The 14,606-nt window shown below is 53.4% G+C and overlaps 1 protein-coding gene across 1 annotated transcript in view; it reads right to left on the bottom strand.

Annotated features, from left to right (window-relative positions):
* Positions 1–14,270, bottom strand: part of BCL9 (BCL9 transcription coactivator) — a 61,198-nt gene extending 46,928 nt beyond the window's left edge. Inside the window, exon 1 of the mRNA XM_055802254.1 lies at positions 14,026–14,270. The gene's annotated coding sequence lies outside the window, so the exon portion shown is untranslated. The remainder of the gene's footprint in view (positions 1–14,025) is intronic.
* Positions 14,271–14,606: the final 336 nt, after the last annotated feature.

Genomic DNA, 14,606 nt, shown 5'->3' with positions numbered 1-14,606 from the left:
ACAACTTCTCAGCGCACTTAGCACTACCTATACTGTCACGATTGCTGCACAGAATAAGGAGGTTTGCTGGAGGGTGCTGTGCAGTGTTAAGACTTCAAATAACTTTAAAAACATTTCTTAAACACACCAATAGACATACGTACTTGTCGCATGATTTGCATCAAAGCTGTGTACAATTAGAAATTGCATCCCAACGCTTCCGTGACGGTGGCTCAGCTGTGCTGTGGGTGATGACTGAGGGAAGAGGCTGACTCTAGCTCATAGAGTCACAGAGTCACAGAGTTCCTTGCAAAGCCCGTCTGTGCTACAAGACTCCCCGTGTTCACAGTCTGTCTAACAGAGCTGGCTTTACGCTGCAGCCAGAAAAATAAAGGACAGCCCGCTAAGCTGCATTTATGCTACAGCTTCTCCTCCTCCCCTCCAACCCCAAAATTTCTGCACCAGCTCAGCACCGAGACACTCAGGTAGAAGAGACACCCGGGCAACTACCATTTAGGACTGCCCTTGGCTTATGGAAACAGCCGCCGGCAGTAAGTAGGGTGCTCCCCACAAAATACTGACATGGTTGAACTGGTGGGTAAAACAGAGCTTAAAAACAAAACCTTTGAGGACTGCGTTTTTGGCTGCATATTTTGGGAGCTATGAGCTGGCCAGTATTTCAACAGTTGCTTCTCACCCAAAGATGGTTTGCACCAGTAGCGTGATATTGTCCTGCGGTATTTGCTGATTTCAGTTTCATGGCCGAGTGAAAGAATGCCACCTACCAAAACACCAGCCCCACCTCTCAAAGTGACTGGACATCTTTCAGATGCGAGGAGGGACTAGTATCCAAGAGCTGGCTGGGAGCACCCATCCTGGCACCCATCTGTCTGCGCTTTACAAACTTTACAAACCTCCTGTCTCTGGGTAGGCAGAGTACCTCAGCACCTCTGCTTAGCCTGCCACATCTGCTGAGGCTGCAGCTGGCACGGCTGTGCGGTCAGGCGGTACAGAAGTCAAGAATGGTTTCAGTCACGTTCACTGCACAGGCCATCTTCTTTCTGTACGTCCCTTCTTCCTGCTCCTGCCTCAAATTCAGGCCTTCCAGGATCCGCTTCAAGGCGCAGCGTGCAGTAAAACCTGCTTTCTCTTTACTTTTGGCCTTCCCTCCCCAGCTGCCTCTATTACTCCTAAACCTTTCTCCTAAATACTTAATTTTCTCACACTTCCTCGTACTTCAGCCTGGAATCCTGAAGCCGTTTAACCCAGGAATTCACCATTGTCTCCAGGTCTTCTTCCAGCCTGCCCCTTTATCCTCGCAGCGATCATTGTTCCCTGGTGAGTCACAGACACCACCACCCCCCTTCTCCCCTCCAAATGCCTCCTGAACAATCTTCTCTTTTCCAAAGCCTGTCAAAACCAAGCCCAGCAGGATTCCCTACACCAACCTGACCTGGTTACAATACCTCCTGGAACTGATCCTCCAGCTGTCTGTGAAATTTCTGTCGAAGTGCCACTTCTTTATGCAGTACCATTAGCAGAAGATTAATAAATAATGCACAGGAATAACACAATCTCCAATAAACAACGTACTACTACTCCTATTTTCTTAAGTGAACAACAGGGATCCTAAATCTGATCTCTCCCTCCAGCTGTTACCCGATCCTCATCTCAGCTACCAAACTCTCTCCTCCCTCCCCTGGCAAGCCTGTCATTCCTTTCTTTCCAGATGCCAATGCCTTTGCTGCTACCTCCTCCAGCCCAAGTACACTAGCAGACACGAATGCGAGCACCCGTAAAACACGAACGCGAGCACCCATACAAGACGAACGCGAGCACCCATACAAGACAAACGCGAACACCCATACAACACGAACGCGAGCATCCATGCGCATACCAGGTTGTGTGTTGAAAATGCACACACTTCCATACGCTGCAATACAGTAGCCCACGGCCCACGGAATCATATTTGGCTATCTGCTGGAACCCCTGCAGGAAGAGGTGAGTTGGAGGAGATCTAATGGAAACAAAATCACTGAACCTAAAGTCTGAGCAAGACAGTGGTAGATATATGATCAGGGCAGTGTTCAGCAGAAGCACACATTGGGCCCAGGGGGCCTCTCTGAATGGCATCTTCAGCGTTAAAAGGGAGGAATTCAGGAGCTTTAGATCAGAAGTGCATCCCAAACGGGCATTAGACTCTAATAAATAAGACGCTTTACACTGACAGAGTGCCAGAAACCTCCTAACATCCTCCCCAAGCTCTGCAAACAGGCGTCTCTTCAGTTGTCGGTGGTTGGGATGGCAGAAACCAAGCAAACAAGCTCCCTACGTAACAGAGGGGGGAAGGGAAGCAACGTCCTGGTGGAGGAATGTGAAGTCACAACCACTACAGAAAGCACCATGAATGCTCTAATTTGGGACTACAATAAGTCCTTCAGGACAGGGACTGTCGCTTTCCGGTGTCTGGACAGCACACTGCACGACGGGACTCCAGTCCCGTATCAGCACTTCAGTATGCAGTGTACAAATATTTACTGTCACCAGCAGCCTGCAAAGAGAGGCCGTCTCAGATGGACCTCCCCAGGGGCATCTGGAGGGGATGACAGAGTTTTGAGTCAGTGACCTAAGATCCAGGCTTGGGAAGCTCGCTGGCAGTCACAGTTCAGTATGTCCTCCTTGCAGACAGGTTCTCTCAGTTATTTTCAAACACCAGTTTGGGGGGTTTAACACTTCTTTTTTTTTTTTCCAGAGCAAATCCCATACTCTTATCCAGGGTCTGCCTACACGCAGAGGTCCAGTTGGTGGGTAGCCCTGTATGGCCCTATAAGGTCAACCCTGTATGTGAAAAGAAGAGGCACAAAGCGCAAGGAAACGGGCCAGAAATAATCAGACTCTCATTCTCCCAGCAAGCCAGCTACCGGAAAACAGCCAGGATCCCAGCAGCAAGATGGCAGGAGAGTGGGGAGCCTGCCCCTGTTCCCTCCCAGCCTGAACATCTGGGTTTGTACCAGCTGCATTTCCAAAAGGAAAGCAAAGGGGCTGCTGCTTACTGCTGGCAGCTGCCAGGTCCGTATCCTCAGCCCTCCCAAGAGCCCTGGCTCAGGCTCCTGTTGCGCAAGGCAAAGATGCATCCCTAAGTCTGAGGTTTAGAAACAAGATGCATTTATTTGTTATTATTTTCAGTTATCTAGAGTGCGGTAAAGGTCAGAACACTTATCTTCTGGGTCTGGTCCCTGCTCCCACTCATGTGATTCAAAACCAATTGAATGCTTTTTTTTTCATACTTCTCAGACAGAAAAAATCCAGTGGGAATGAAACCTGATACAGGGCATTTTCTAAAGAGGATCTGTGGGAAACAAGGATCCACCGCAATGGGAGGAAGGGGAGGCTTGTAGGCATTCCTGGGGACCTCCTCCCCATTAGACACAATGAAACATGAATAAAGATGGGTGGGGAGGCCACAGCTTTTTACCTAAGTTTTAACCTAAGCTCATCTCGAGGACTGGAGTGGACGTATCACCTACATGACAGCCCCAGCGCTGCCTTTGGGGTGACAAGACTCAAGGACAAAGCTGAATGTCCTGTGCCCTGTGCACGGGCTGCTCCATAATCTTCAAGATTAATTTATGCAAAACACGGGAAGACGTGCTTTTTCCTTTTGCAGTGAATGACTTCATTAACCTTTCAGGAGCTTGCCAACAGTGAAGTAGAAGCAATGGGAAAATCACTCTTCTGGGGGAAGGGGACTTCTGCTGTGTTGCTAACAGCACGTACCTGGGAGAGGCCAAAGACCCCAGCAGATGATGGACCCTGATCCAGGAGTGCTCTGCCTTCCCCCTCTGCTCTCCCAGCCACCCTCCAGTCTCTGCCCTGCTCTTGCAATGGTCCTTCTCCCCTAGCTGCTGACAGCTTATGGCGTGACCAGAGAGACAAGAAAGCTAGATGAGAAGGCAGACTAAGGCAGAGGAACACGATTTTGGAAAGAGTCTGGAAAGAGACCTAGCCCAGAGGCAGAGCAGGAGGGAGAGAGCAGGTAAAACAGGTGAAGCAGGTACAGAGAGGGAGAGAAACAGCTGTGGGAAAAAAGGGAAAAGGTGTATGGCACCTTGCATGGAGCACGAGGGATACCATCTCAGCATGCTAAGGAAGGGTCGGTCTGTCGTAGACACAGAAGGGAGAAACTGGGAACTGTCTGGGTAGGATTGCTGAGGCTCGGCTCGTGACTTTTATGAGCCTGAGATTGAGTCATGCCTGGCAGGGGCAAATGTGGTGCTACCCAGAAATGGAGCTAAACTCCACTGGAGGCCAGAAAGTCACCATGATGCCCTGTCCTGTAGGACTCCTGATGAACTTCAATATGTGACCATCTGTGTGACTTCTTCATGCCTTGCCATCAGGAACAGCTGATGAGCCCTGATTCGGCCAGCTCTCCCATCAGCCTAGCTGCAGCCACCTCTCCCTGCCCTGGGGAAGCGACTTCTCCATGCCACATGTCCTCGTGGGAGGCAAAACACAGTCCATGAAGGGATATCCAAAAACCCACCACCTTTCAACTGTCGCTGCTGGCCAGGATCCTTGCAGCCAAAACCCCATCCCTGCAGGGAGATGGTTAAATAGTCTGCATCCACTCCAGCTGACTTGGAGGAAACTCTATCTGGAATCAGATAGTGGGACAGCCTCTGCATGGGATCAGGTGGCTCCCTCCGGCAGATGGGAGAGGGATTCTCCCTAACTCAGTGACCCTGCTGTTCCTGTCCTGTCAAAAGAGCTACTCTTCCCCTGCTAAGCGCAGGTCTCCCAGGAACAGAGCACAGCTGTGCCAGTGGCTTGTGGGCTTCAGTGCAACTCTCCAACAAGATGCTGAGACCTTTGGTGTGAGCCCTCTCCCTCCCCCGTCACAGCTTTCCCTGGTAGAGCAGAGGGCCCTGAACTCAGCTGGGAGCGATGTGGTGGGACAACCACCCTCCTCTTGACAAGCACAGGCATCTCCCAGCAGCCAGGCAGCACACCGTCCACGTTTTCAGGGCAGAGGGTAGGGAGTAGGACAATAGGTCAGGACCAGAACAAGTCGCGAGGCCACGTCCAAGGAGGTAAAAAGTGACGTCAGGAGACAAAATTTGTGACTACAGACTTCATCAGGCTTCCAGGCAGAAATAAAGTACTCGGTCATCGAAGTGACACCGTGCTGCAGCTCAGAACAAGACCCGAGGCAGCCCCATCCCAAGCCGGCGGCACACAAGCGCAGGGAGTCTCACCGTGTGCCGTCACAGGGCGAGCTCCACCGTGCCTGGCCAACGGCAGGGCCATGGCCGCGGCGGGAGGCTGTCCGGCCGGTACGCCTTGTCCTTCTCGCCCAGGCCCCGGCCAGCCAGCCCCACCGGCAGATCCCGTGCGGCCAGGCTGCAGGGACACACAGCTGGGGACAACGGACAGGGGTCCGTGGCAGACAGACGTGTAAGGGAGGAATTTGGGGGATAAACTAGAGAGAGGCGATAGGAAGAGTGCGCGGTGCATCAGTAGTGGGGGAGGGTAGAAGATACAGGGTGAGAGAAGAAAATGACATGAACAGAAGGAAGGGAGCTGCAAATAGAAGGGGATATGGAAACAGCAGAGAGAGACAGATTGCAAGAGCGGTGGAAGTAGAGGAGACCTAGAGGGACAGAATATAATAAGAACTCTTAAAATGAGGAGAGGGAGAGGGAGAGGGAGAGGGAGGTGGAGAGGAGGGGGGAGAGGGAAAGGGAGGGGAAGGGGGAGGGGGAGGAGGAGGGGAGGGGGAGAGGAGAGGGAGGGGGAGAGGGAGGGGGAGAGGGAGGGGGAGAGGGAGGGGGAGAGGGAGAGGGAGGGGGAGAGGGAGGGGGAGAGGGAGGGGGAGAGGGAGGGGGAGAGGGAGGGGGAGAGGGAGGGGGGAGAGGGAGGGAGAGAGGGAGGGGGAGAGGGAGGGGGAGAGGGAGGGGGAGAGGGAGGGGGAGAGGGAGGGGGGAGAGGGAGAGGGAGGGGGAGAGGGAGAGGGAGGGGGAGAGGGAGAGGGAGGGGGAGAGGGAGAGGGAGGGGGAGAGGGAGAGGGAGAGGGAGAGGGAGAGGGAGAGGGAGAGGGAGAGGGAGAGGGAGAGGGAGAGGGAGAGGAGGGGGGGGGGAGGAATAGGGATTTATGGTCTCCCAAAGAAGGCAGATGAAAACCCTGCATATTTTTCTCCTTGGCTTTCAATGATTTTGTGGAAGCAGAGCGAAGACTTGTCATCTTCATTTTAAGAAGGGAGGAACTAAGGAGCAGAGACTGAGAGAGGCAGTCAATGAGTGAGATGGTAGAAAGGAGCTTAGCTCTCTGCTTATGAGCCTTCTGTCAAAGATACACGTGAAGAACAGTCCTGACTTCTTTTTCCTGAGCCCACCAAAGAGCCCACTACCCAAAGATGGTAGGAAGAGGGCCTGCTAGAAGAACAAGAGATAACCCAAAGAAACAGGAAAAACAGAAGCACCTGCTCTTTCTCGCCAGCACCAAAGCCTCTGAAGATCCGGACTTAGACGTATTCAGAGTACATTAACACAGAACACACCAAAACAAGCACCGTCTGAGTGCTTACATGGAGAATTACCTGCAGGGAGAAGAAGTTGCAGTGTGGGTTCAGGTACTTGCTAACCCTACCAGCTTACAGCCAGCTGCAAGGAAAACCAAAGAGGGGTGCAGGGGAGGCTGTGCGACGGGGCTCTGTTCCTGCAACACTCACTAACATCTTCATTTGCAGCTTTTTCCTTTTTTAGGTATCTAATATTTATCCAGTTTAATTTGTACCACCTTTGCATTTCAACTGCCACTATGGTAAACAGGCTTTTTTGTGTGTACAAACCAACACCAAGCCCCCAACGCCACGTACACCCCAGCCAAATACAGTTTGTCAGAGCCCTGAATAAACCATATAATCCGGTGCCTGCTTGCACTGCCGTACACACACGGGCAAACAGAGCTTTCCAGTTACTCATTGCACACAGGAACCCAAAGGTTCCGGTATTTTCCTAACCTCAGACAACACTACTTTATGGCTTGCTAGGGCAGGAATTGTCTAGGATTCCCTCATCAATGAGTGACGAAGGTCTCTCTGCTATAAACTGATGTTAATGGCAGGTTGTGTACCTTGTTTGTTTATTGCTGAGGAGGAATGTTTGTCGTGGCTGTCAAGTTTATAAAAATATTTCCATGACTTCAGACAGCTTGGCATTTTTACATGCAGCTGAGAGAGTGGGTGAACGTACAGATGAAAAATTGAAGAAGCATTATTAAGGCAGGGAAAAGAGTATCTCCTAGCACTACCAAGACGGCTTAGAAAGGCCAGGAAGGTCAGAGATATTTCTGAATAAAATGCATTTTTTTTCCCCCTCCAGGGTTTCTGAAAAGCTGGCAATAATTAAGCATTACAACACCTTTCTGGAGTAGATAAGTCAGCTGAGGCCACCTGAGGTTAAAGGACTTGCCTGTGATCACACACAGCAAATCAGTGGCAGAGAGGAGAATTAAACCCAACAGGCTTAGCCTCCCTTGCCCGAGCCCTACACTCCTGGATGATGTCCAGATCAAAGGACAGGAGCTGTGCCCACTGTAGACCTGACTGTCAAGCACAGGTCCTCCAAGACAGTACAGCAATTGGGCGAAAAGCTGAGCGGCAGGCATCCGCCCTAACTTAAAGATGGTAATTGTGAAAACAAGTGACAGAAGGCTGGGAAGCAGTGCCTAGTTACGAACTGTGGTGCCAAGTGGATTAAATATACATCGATGGATTCAATTACAAAGAGCAGCATGCAAAATGGAAGTGACTGCAGTCAAGGACCCAGGATGGCAAGAAGTAACCCCAAAATACAATCGTGGTTTTCAGTAGGAAGCAATCCCTGCTTCCAGACCTCGTGGAGAAGGTACAGCCTTTAGTCTCCAGGGGGAATGTCCCAGGCCACCCCAGGCAGTGAGCTGACAGTGACAACCAAGCCCGAGGGCTAGTGAGAAGCCTGCAGGACTCAGGTTTAGTGGGCTGAGAGAGATCCATATCACCTAATGCCGAGAAGCCCTTTGTTATCGCTGTCACCAGAGAAGCCAGGAGAGTGAAGTGGTGGAGAAAGTGAGCTATTCCCCTTCCCTGTTCCCCCCACCCTGGCCACCCCCCACCTCGCCAGGGCAGGGATGAGATGCATCCACTGAGCGAGGAGGAGGAGGAAACCTGTTCCACGTTTTGGGGGTCCACCCTGCCCTGGGCCAGAATATTCAGACACAGCCTCAGTCACATCAATATTGAGCCCTGCATCCCTCGGTGCCCAAATGCATGTTCTGTTTGGGGGGGGGGGGGGGGCTGAAAGTACCCTGAAAGAATTTGGCAGAAGGCAAGGCCAGATCCTGACACCACCGATCAACCCGATGGTTCAATAGTCCTTGTCTGCAGTGGGAAGAGCAGCTCTCCTTCTTCGTCCATGCATCTCCCCAGGATTTCAAAGACTTATGAAATTATCATTGCAAGCCCCCGCCCAACTTCCCCCTGCGCTTACCACGACACAAGCACTACCCCAATCACTAGTAATACTTTAATTTCCTCCCTCTTCTTGGAGCAAAAATAGCAAGGATAATCATTCAGCACTCCATACACACAGCTGCCACCTGAAAAATGCAGGTGAACGCAGTTAAATGGAAAGGTAAGTACAATCTCAGACCATTTTTTGTACCTGGAGAACTAGACCAGCAGTATTTTGCATGCAAGATTACAGGTCTGTGTGTAGTTGCATTTTCACATTCCATTACTGCAATTGCACACAGCCAGTTACGTGCCTTAGCAGCAGCTTACAAAAGCAATTGCTGCTAAACATACAAAATCCAGCCCCCAGATGCACACGCACAAGACTAAAAAACTGGTCCTTATTTTTCTGCTACAGAAAAAAAATGTATTTGCTAGCTGCCTGCCCCCCGCGCAAACAGCACACCAGCTTATTTCCTTGCACTTGTATTTGTATGTCAATCCACATATTCATTCGAGCCTTGCAATAACCTAAAATGTATACAGCATTTTCAATTAGAAGCTTCTCAAAAATGCAAAAAAGGCCCCAGTTTTTGCATAAAAAATTCTTCTCCCAGCAAGCAACTGTAACCACCTCTTCAGCTAGAACGTACTGTCTGTTTAAGGCTCCAGAGAAACACAGCGCTAACCCTTTAAGACAGTAAGAGATGAATACTTTTTTTCATTTAAACTATAGGGGAGTTTTACCTAGATAGACTGCAATTTCCTGAGCTAGAGTCTGGCAAAGTGCCCGGGGCTAAGACACCCCCCCCCCCCCCCCTTCCCTCCTCCTTTTGGCAAAAATTACCACGGCGTCTTTAATAGAAGTAGTTTTTAGGGCTTTGTTTTTACAAAAGATGCTGAGACAAAACTCAGTTGTAAGCAAGCCCAGGTAGCGCAGAACCTCTTCCAAGAACTAAACTGATGTGTGACATCCTAAGCGTACTATCCCCAAACACCCTGCTGAGGGATGGTTCAGCACTGAGTCAGAGGGAAGCGGGCTGAATCACAACTAGCCATTCCTGCAAACTGCTCTCCCCACCCCCCCCACCCCAAGTTTACAATCCGAGCAGTGACCAGGTTGCTGTTAGCTTGGGAAAGCTGATGAGATCACAGTCTGGGGAGATACAGCCTCAGACAGCCTCAAGTTTTTGTTAATCAGCTCCTTGTTTTGCGTGGAGACAGGGACAGCAGTTGTTATACCAGGTTTACCATATGTTTATAATATTGTTGTTATGGGAATACATGTACAGTCCATGTCACTGGCAAGTTGCGCTGTTTTCTGCTGGAAGGACAAAACAGAATTCACTGTCCAACAGAGCGCCGAGTGTGCGCATACTTCTAGCAAAATTTATCGTAGCATGAGTCACGCTTGGTGCAAAACCGCATGCTTTCTTCATGTGATGGTGTGCGAGCCCGCCGTCGCGTCTGCTCAGGGGCACGCGGCGCTTCACAGTGGTACGCGAGCCATTCAGCACGCTGCTCCTTCCCTGGGAGGTGGGCAAGGCATCACCCCCATTTCGCAGATTTCAGCAGGAAGATCGATCCCAGCTTTAAAGCGATTTGCCTAAGGCTGCCCACAAAATCAGTGTCAGGAACGCGAGCTCTGAGAGACCTCTGTGTCTGAGACCGCCAGGGCTCAAACGGGACAAGCGAAGGATCAAGCAGGGGTGACGTTAACTCAGGTACATAACTCCGCATCGCAGAGCAAAAATATTTGCTCCTCCATGTGCCCCAAAATGGTGTTTAGGGCAGTGAGTTTGCTTACAGGACAGGGGCATAATGTGTTCACATGTGTCAGACTGTTACCAAAACTATGATGCCCGAGATGCCTGCACCTTTAGGTGTAGAGCAGGGAGCATCGGCGGTGCTCGCACCTCCGTGGGTAAGAGCAATGTCGGTGGCTCGAGTGCCTCTGCCACGCAGGAGCAGCACCGAGTAACTGCTGAGGAGAAATCCGCTTGTCTGACGGCCCCACCGCCACAAAACCCAGGTTGAAGGAGCGAAATACGCTTTGTTTACTGCCAGCCCCACCAACTCCTGAGCTGCTGCCGAAGATCTCAGAGGCGAGAGCAGCTGATGGGAGCAACACACAACCAGTTCAAAGGAAAACCGATTTACCCGTTTAGTCTCCTTCTAGACATCAGCAAACAGCGTAAGAAATGGCCAACTCCCCTCCCCGCCCCCATGCCCTGCCCCCCCACCCCCCCCCTCAGCCCTGACACGTTGCCATTTTCTGTCCCCGTCTCCATGCAGCTAGTCACATCCCATGCTGTAGTTGAGGAGCAGCGTGCAGGGTTTAATTGTGCACACGCTCTCCGGGGAAGGGCGGCATGGGATGCAAACGACTGTCCACAAAGGAGCGGAGGCAGGAGGCCAAGGCTGGTTACTGGCCTCGAGTCATACTTGCTGATCGGCGCGTCGAGGATTTTAAAGCGCATAGCTGATCAGATCAGCAGCTTGTCCTAGAAGGAGAAAAGTGACATAAAATATGCACAAGCCTTCCTTCTGTCCTGACAGCAGGTTAAGTTTTCAGATGATGTGGAAACAGCAGCCTGCTCTCCTCCCCCCAACATGGTCTCCTCTCGTGCCTTTGCTGCAGCGCTGCCATCTCGTTCCCGACTCCCAAGACTCCACTCCCTCCCCAGCCTTCATGCTGAGGCTCAGGCTCTGGCCAGGGGGCTCCATGCCACTGTTTTCATGCCCACTCAGCCCTCGGCCTTTCTTCTCAGCATGCCAAGCAGGGGCTCATTAGTGTTCTCTGTTGTTAAGCTTTTGTGCCTCAAGCCCATCCAGCACCAAGCCGGAACAGAAAGGGCATCAAATCCCCATCCAGGGGGGTGCAAAACTTCCCCACGCTGCCAGCCCAGCTGGAATTCAAACAGGTGATCCCAGACAGGAAAGGTGGAGCATGCACACGTGTGACCCGTGCATGCAAGAGCAGCATGCAAGCTCTGTCTGCAATGAGCAGCCTCTTCCCAAAGAGAGCAACTTCGAGTATGTCTGACCCAAGACCGGTCCCCTGCATGTGTATGTGCATAACATTTTTATGGTGTCGATTGTGTGCACGACGTCTGTGGTATGTGCCTGTTCTGTCATGGGAACGCTGCTGTGAATGGAAAAGCCAGAACATGGCACATACTAGTTTGAAGCCTTAGCCGTCATTCACATCTTAATTCGTGCTGTCGTGAAGTTGGCTGTCAAATACTACCATTACCAGGCTGATAGAATAAGCTATTATGTAAACTGAGGAAAACACAAGAATTGGGCCGTGTCTGTGCAGGAACCACGCTGTGCACGTTGCCCCTCAGGAGGAAGAATGTGCTACACAAGCAGGTGTGTTTGCACAGACTTGCTGTTTCCGAGCGTGCAGAGGGGCTGGGTACATGGGAGCATTCACCATGAAGCCTTATTTCATCCTCACACGTATTTTCACAAGGGATGGATATTTTGCCCTTCCTGTTGCCAGATACCAGCATAACGAACAGAAATCTACAAAGGCATTTGAACAGAAGGTCCCCCTACCAGAGAAACCACCTCTGGAAAAGGCAAGGCACGCGCTCTCTCCGTCCCCTCAGCTGCAATCCTTGTCTGAGCCACTGTCACCCCTTGAGCTCGCTACAAAAGACCTCCTCCCCCTACCAACCACCCCAAACTCCGCCGAGCCAGAAAACTCGACCTCTGTTTTCATCCATGGTGAAAAGTCCTGCTACACCGCATTCAGCTTAGCTACGCTCCATCCCTGCTCGTGTCCTGATTCAATTCAAAATTCCCCCTCTTCTTAAAGCCCTCCAAGGAGACAGTCCAAGGTCTTCCTTGGACATCCTTCCTCCCCGCTCCCCCACCTGTCTACATCCTCCCTCTGAAGGTTTTCCACCCAGCATCAGAACCGTAGGTGCTGGAGCCGCCGCCTCCTCCTCCTCCCAGGTCCAGCTGCCTGGAACAGGCATTTTTCCTCCCTACCTCACTGCCTGACAAGTCTCCTTTCAAACACGATCTGATACTTCTCCCCCTCCTGTGACGATAAACCTCAGAGTCTTTCTCCCTGCTTCTCACATACCTCCATCACTGGACTCTATCTGACTGTAAAGCGTGGGGGATAAAGGTATCATGGAAAATGTTCCAGCAAATCATGGGGGTTTGCTTTGATTCTTTTTCTGCTTATTTATTTATTTCTTGAAGGGAGGTAACAAGTCAGAGAGAAGCTGGCTGAGATTTCTGCCGTACATTTTTTTTGCAGCAGCAAGATCCTCCATCTTCCTTGCTGGATTGAATAGGGTCTCAGGACAATTTAGACTCCCTCCCCCACCTCCCATTCCCGCTCATATTCTTCAACACATGATGCTCTCCCCCCAGCCTTTGACTGGGAAAGCAGATAGCTTCACTCTCTCCCCCTCCTTCGGCTCCTGCCTCGTATAGGTTGTACCAGGACATTAGGATGACGAACATTTGTGCAGCTCAGATTCTTGTAGGTTATTTTTTAACAAAACAACTAGAATCGACACAACCTGAATGATAGCACACGACAAACTTAAAAGACCTTGCGCGGATGTACCCAGCGCACTGGGAGGCTTTCTGCGTCTCATGCCAAAAGGCAGAAAAAAATAACCCTCCAAATTTTAACCAGACCCAGCACCGATGATGTGACGAGGCCGGGCGTGAGGATGAGGGGTTTCTCTCCCCTCTGCCTTTTATGTTTGTTGGTTTGTTGGGGTTTTGGGGGTGTGTTGTGTTTTGGGGTTTTTTTTTGCTCTTGCACATTATCGACCCACCAACTGTAGGTTAACAGCCACAAAACCTCCAGGCAGGCAGCGGGCAAAGCAAGCCGGCTTCGCACCGCCGCTCTCACGCCGAGCCAGGCATTGACTTGCTGACAAACGGCGACGGGAAACACCGATGGGTTAAACCTCCCAGCATCCAGGAGGGAATAAAACACCCATGTCCCATCCCCGGGGCAGACTGCCCGGGCGTGCCCGGCTCCGGGGGGCTGGGGCAGTGACAAAAGCCCCCCCCGCCCCGCCGCCCCCCCCAGCCGCCGGGACAGGAGCCAACAGGTGGAAGGCGCTTTCCGTCCCTGCCGCGCTCGCTGCCGGCTCTGCCTCCCCCCGCGCTGCTCCCGGGATCGGCGGCCGGGGGGAAACTGAGGCACGGCGCGGCGGGGACGGCCGCCGACCGGCCGCGGCGAAACTTTCCGCCCCCCACCCCCCCTCCCCATCCCCTCCCCGGGCCGGGGGAGCCGGGCAGCGCCGGGGCTGACTGCGGCACAGCAGCCGCCCGCCCGCATCACACGCCGGCGCGCACACGCCGCCCCCCGCCGCCGGGCTGGCAGCCGCGCCGCGCCGAGCCGGGGGAGCCGGCAGCGGGGAGGCGGCCCCGGGGGCGGCGGCGCCAGCCATCGGTTCCCCGCCGGCAGCGCGGCGCGCAGGGCTGCCCGGGGGCGGCGGGGGCCGACCGAGCCGAGCCGAGCCGAGCCGAGCCGAGCCGAGCCGGGGCGGGCGGCGGGGCCGGCGCTTACCTGCCTCAGGCGGCGAAGGCGCGGAGCGGCATGTCGGGGGGGCGGCGGCGGGGAGCGGGACCCTGCCGGCGGCGCGGCCTGCGCTGGCCGGGCGCTAGGGCAGCATCAAGGCAACTTAGGGGGAACCCTTGCGGGGCCTATTGTCTGCGCGGGGCGGCGGGGCGGCGGGGCGGCCTCCCCCCGCGGGCGCCGCGGCGTTTGGTACGGCCCAGGCATTCATGCCAAGCGGCTTTCACACATGGAGGCTTGTCTCCAGCGGCTGCTGACAAGCCACAAACAAGACGTCCCCCCTCCCTCCTCCTCCTCCTCCTCCTCCTTCCCTCCTCCTCCTCCTCCTCCGGCCTCCTCCATGCGAACTCCCAACTCCGGTGACAGGCGGGCGGGCCGGGCCTCGCCGCCGCCTCTCCCCGCACGGCCCCGCGGGGGCAGGGGGAAGGCCGCCCGCCGCCTCCCCGGGAAAGCGGCATGGCAGGCCGCCTTCCGCCGCCCAGCCGGGCCGGGCCCGCCGGGGGGCTGCGGGGGTCCCGGCCTCCCCTCGGCCGGCGTGCCGCGCTCCGGAGGAGAGGCGAGCTGTAACCCTG

Source organism: Falco peregrinus, chromosome 4 (genome assembly GCF_023634155.1).
Source record: "Falco peregrinus isolate bFalPer1 chromosome 4, bFalPer1.pri, whole genome shotgun sequence".
Lineage (NCBI taxonomy): Eukaryota > Metazoa > Chordata > Aves > Falconiformes > Falconidae > Falco > Falco peregrinus.
The sequence above is the reverse complement of the archived record's forward strand: the minus strand, read 5'-3'. Positions and strand labels throughout refer to the sequence as shown.